This window comes from Triticum aestivum, chromosome 3A, assembly GCF_018294505.1.
Source record: "Triticum aestivum cultivar Chinese Spring chromosome 3A, IWGSC CS RefSeq v2.1, whole genome shotgun sequence".
NCBI lineage: Eukaryota > Viridiplantae > Streptophyta > Magnoliopsida > Poales > Poaceae > Triticum > Triticum aestivum.
Window position 1 is genome coordinate 503,158,320 of NC_057800.1, and position 5,731 is coordinate 503,164,050.

Here is a 5,731-nt window from a genome sequence, read left to right on the forward strand (position 1 = left end):
GGCGGCTCCAAGCGGCGGCAGCGGCGTGCGGCAGCGGCGCAGGCGGCGGTGTGGGGTTTGCAGGGGGTGGCGGCAGTTATAAAGGGGCGGGGGAGCTCAACTTGGGGGAGGGGTCGGCCTCGGGAGGCGTGTCCTCCCCAGACCCGGCGGCGGCGGCGATCGGGACTCCGGTCCCGATCCGGCTGGAGGCGGCAGCGACTGGCTGGGCCGGCCTGCTCGGCTGGGCCCTTGGGCCAGTCGGGCATGGGTTTTTTTTAAACAATTTCGCTGCGCCTAAAAAAATTCTAGAAAAATAAATAAAAATCTAAAATGCCAAAACAAATTTTCCTCGTCTAAATAAAATACTTAGAACAAGATGAACATTTTTTTGCTCTAAATGCAATTTTTGAAAACGTGCAGTTTTACCTAAATTCAAATAAAATAGCAAATAAAACCAAAATAAAATCTTATTTGATTTTTTATTAAATCCTCAATATTTCTTTATTTTGGGAAAGTCATTTTATTCCCTCTCTCATATTTTGATAACAGAAATAAATGAAGATAAAATAAATAAAATCAAATGATCCCTATTTCAAAATTTGAGAAAACTCAAATATGAAAATAACAAAATCCCCAACTCTCTCCGAGGGTCCTTGAGTTGCGTAGAATTTCTAGGATCCACCAAAAGCAAAGAAAATATGATATGCAATGATGATCTAATGTATAACATTCCAAATTCAAAATTTGGGATGTTACAAACCTACCCCCCTTAAGATGAATCTCGCCCTCGAGATTCGGGTTGGCTAGAAAATAGGCGAGGGTGGTCCTTCAGCAAGTCTTCCTCTCGCTCCTAGGTGGCTTCATCCTCCGTGTGGTGGCTCCACTGAACTTTGCAAAACTTGATAACTTTGCTGCGGGTGACTCGGCTGGCATACTCAAGAATCTTGACTGGTTTCTCCTCATAGGTCAAATCACTGTCCAACTGAATTGCTTCCAGCGGCACTGTATCTATCAGCGGTATATCAGCCATCTCTGCGTGGTACGTCTTCAACTGGGAAACGTGGAACATGTCATGAACTCCTGATAATCCTTTAGGTAATTCCAACTTGTAGGCTACTTCTCCCATATGCTCCAAAACCTTTTATGGTCCTACAAAGCATGGCGCTAACTTTCCCTTAACTCCAAAGCACTTAACTCCTCGAAGTGGAGATACTCGAAGATAAACCCGGTCTCCGACTTCGTAAACTGTCTCCTTGCGTTTAGAATCTGCACAACTCTTCTGCCTAGACTGGGCTACCTTGAGCCTATCGCGAATCAATTTCACTTTCTGTTCAGACTCCTTAATCAAATCCGGTCCAAACAACTGGCGGTCTCCAAATTCATCCCACGACAATGGGGTCCTGCACCTCCTTCCGTACAAGGCTTCGAAAGGGGCCATCTTCAAACTGGATTGATAACTGTTGTTGTAAGAGAACTCTGCATATGGCAAATTCTCGTCCCAACTAGATCCATAATCTAGCGCACAAGCTCTCAGCATATCCTCCAAAATCTGATTGACCCTCTCGGTCTGTCCATCTGTCTGTGGATGAAAAGTTGTGTTGAACTCTAGTCTGGTACCCAAAGTTTCATGCAACTGATTCCAGAACTTTGAGGTAAAGTGGGTTCCTCTATCTGATACAATGCTCTTTGGAACTCCATGCAGACATACGATTCTGGTCATGTATATCTTTGCCAACTTTGCACTGGTATAGGTAGTCTTCACTGGAATGAAATGGGCTACCTTTGTCAAACGATCGACTACAACCCATATTGAGTCATAGCCTGAACGAGTTCTGGGTAAACCCGTAATAAAATCCATGCCTAACTTATCCCACTTCCATTCGGGTATCGGCAATGGCTGTAGCAATCCTGCTGGCTTCTGATGCTCTGCCTTTACTCTCTGACATACATCACAAACTGCTACATACTTCGCAATATCCTTCTTCATTCCGGTCCACCAGAAAGTATCCTTCAAATCCAAATACATCTTGGTATTTCCTGGGTGAATCAAATATGGCAAATCATGTGCCTCTTGCAGAATTAAATTCCTGACCTCCGAATCATTTGGTACATAAACACGGTCTTCAAACCATAAGGTATCATGCTCATCCTCACGAAATCCCTTAGCTTTTCCTTTGCTCATTTTCTCCTTTATAGAGGCAATCTCCTTGTCAGTCCTTTCAGCTTCTCTGATCTTATCCATCAAAGTAGACTGAATCTCCAATGCTGCTACATAGCCTCTCGGAACTGTCTCCAAATATAGCTCATGAAGATTTTCAGCTAACTCCCTTGGTAAATCTCCCGTCACTAAGGTGTTGACATGGCTTTTATGGCTCAACGTGTCAGCTACTACGTTAGCCTTTCCGGGGTGATGATGTAATCTCATATCATAATCCTTGATGAGCTCCAACCATCTTCTTTGCCTGAGATTCAACTCTTTCTGCGTGAAAATATACTTCAAACTCTTGTGATCTGTGTACACCTCACAATGATTTCCAATGAGAAAATGTCTCCAGGTTTTCAATGCATGCACTATGGCTGCTAACTCCAAATCATGCATAGTGTAATTCAACTCATGAGGCTTAAGCTGTCGTGAGGCATAGGAAACAACTCTTCCTTCCTGCATAAGCACTGCTCCAAGTCCTCAACGTGAAGCATCGCAATACACCTCATAATCCTTGGTCTGATCTGGCAAAATCAACATAGGTGATGTAACCAAACGTTTCTTTAATTCCTGGAAACTGGCCTCACATTCTTCAGTCCATATGAACTTGGTATCCTTTTTCAACAACTCAGTCATAGGCTTCGCAATCCTTGAGAAATTCTCAATGAATCTCTGGTAGTATCCTGCGAGTCCAAGAAAACTCTGGATCTCTCCAACTATTGTTGGCGCTTCCCAATTGGTCACGGTATCAACTTTAGTGGGATCTACTGCTATACCTTCTCCGGATATAATGTGTCCGAGAAATCCAACTTCCTTCAACCAAAACTCACATTTGCTAAACTTGGCATATAATTGATGTTCTCTGAGTTTACCAAGCACCAAAGCAAATGCTCCTTATGCTCCTCTTCATTCTTTGAGTAAACCAGGATATCATCAATGAACACTACCACGAACTTATCCAGGAACTCCATAAACACCTTGTTCATCATGTTCATGAAATATGCTGGTGCATTACTCAGACCAAATTACATAACGGTATACTCGTACAGCCCATACCTGGTGGTAAAAGCTGTCTTAGGTATATCTTGTTCTCGAATCTTCAACTGGTGGTATCCTGATCGCAGATCGATCTTGGAAAATACCTTAGCTCCTTGCAATCGATCAAACAGATCATTGATCATTGGTAGTGGGTACTTGTTCATGATGGTTACTTCATTCAATCCTCGATAATCAACAACCATCCTTAACGATCCATCCTTCTTTTCTACTAGAAGTACTGGCGATCCCCAAGGTGAAGAACTTGGGTGAATATAACCCTTATCCAGTAACTCCTTAATCTGCTTCTTAATCTCCACCAAATCCTTTGCAAGCATCCTATATGGTCTCTTTGATATTGGCCCTGTGCCTGGCAAAAGCTCAATCAAAAACTCAATATCTCTATCCGGTGGCATGCCTGGCAATTCCTCTGGAAATACATCAGGGAAATCCTTCACTATTGGTACTTCCTTCTGCACAACTCCTATTAGGCAATTTACTTGAGTCCTTTTTGGCACATGCCGTGATACATACTTGATCCTTCTTCCTTCTAGGGTGGTAAGCAAAATTGACTTTCTGGCACATTCAATATTCCCTTCATACTTTGACAACCAATCCATGCCTAATATCACATCCAATCCTTGAGATTCTAACACTATTAGGTCTGAGGGAAATACGTAGTTACCAATCCTTAATGGTAACCGATCACACCATAGGCTAGCCATATACTCTGCTCCTGGCGAGGTTACTAACATGGGTGATCTAAGGGCTTGGGTTGGTAGTTTATACTTATCCACAAATCCTCTTTATATGTATGAATGCGATGCACCAGTATCAAAAAGAACGAGTGTAGTAAATGACTTAACCAAAAACTTACCGATTACTGCATCCGGCTGCTCTTCAACCTCCTCCACATTAACGTGGTTCACCTGTCCCCTGTTGAAGGGGTTCGGCTTATTCCTAGAGCTTCCATTGCCATTTCCATTATGTGATGTAGGACATTCGTTGGCATAATGTTTGGTCTTCTAGCACTTAAAACAAGTGACTTGGCTCAGGTCTTTCTTGGCTGGGGTTGATGGGTTGGTGCGGTTCTGGCCGTTGCTTCCCCATTCCCATTACCAGTCTTGGGGCCATTGTGATTGTGCGAGCTACCTCCTCCATGGGTATGCTGGAAATGTCCTCCCGGTCTAGGGGTAAAACATGGCTTCTGCTGAGATCCAGAATTGTACTTCCCTTGTCCATACTTCCTCTTGCGGTTCTCAATCTGCTGTTGCTTCCCTTCAATCATGAGAGCATGATCTAACAACTCTTGGTAGTTGTTGAAGGTTGCTACCATCAACTGCATGCTCAACTCATCATTCAGTCCTTCCAGAAACTTCTCCTGCTTGGCTGCATCCGTAGCAACGTCATCTGGGGCATAACGTGCTAGCTTACTAAAGTCCTCCACATACTGGCCAACTGTCCGTCCTCCTTGGCGCAAGTTGTGAAACTCACGCTTCTTCATGGACATAGCTCCTGTTGAAACATGGGCAGTATGAAAAGCTTGCTGAAACTGGTCCCACGTGACAGTGTCGACAGGGAAAGTGGCTGTGAAATTCTCCCACCATGATGCTGCGGGTCCTTCCAGCTGATGTGCGGCAAACTTCACCTTTTCTGCATCTGTGCATCCTGCCGTGGTCAACTCTCTTGCTGTCTTATGGAGCCAATCATCTGCTACTATCGGCTCGATGCTACTGGAAAACACCGGCGGGTTCAGCCTAAGAAAACGGGCTAAGTGATCAACAGGTGGTGGTGGTGGTGGGTTGTTGTTGTTGTTGTTCCCTTGATTCTGATTCTGGACTAGCAACTGCATCAATGTGTTCTGCTGCTGGATCAACTGAGTGAGCTCCGGTGGGAAGGTAAATCCGGGGTCACGTCTCGGAGGCATCTGAGGTTTTGAAAAGATGAGATTTAAGAATAGAGAGGGGCCTAAAGAGAAAACACTACCCATATGCACATGAGGCAAAAGCAAACAATTCACTTCATTCAATCAAACAAGGGCTTACAATCGATCTAACTATCGCAAAAGTGCTCGGACTACTATATTTACATGGTGGACTACTACTACTGTTGGGGTGGTCTACTAGAAATACTCTTCGGTTGCGGACTCCATGATATCTGCTCCAGCTTCATCAACATAGTCATCATCGCTATCATCTAGATCCGAGTCGGTGTCGTCGATGATGATGTAGTCTTCCGGGCGAATCTCCTTGGGTTCTTCGTCTTCTTCTACTGGTGTAGGGTCTCCCATGAATATTCCAATCTTCTTGATCAGATTGTCATTCTTTTCCACTAATACTTTGATTTCCTCTTCATAATCTTCACATATAGCCTTGAGTTCTTCCTCCTTGATTCTTGTCCTCGCCTTCTTCAGATCTATCATGTCTGTGCACATCTGGTTCTCCTGACGTCGAATGTGCTGGTTTAACTCCTGGATAAAAGCTGCAATTGATCTATCCTTCCTGGTGCTGATCA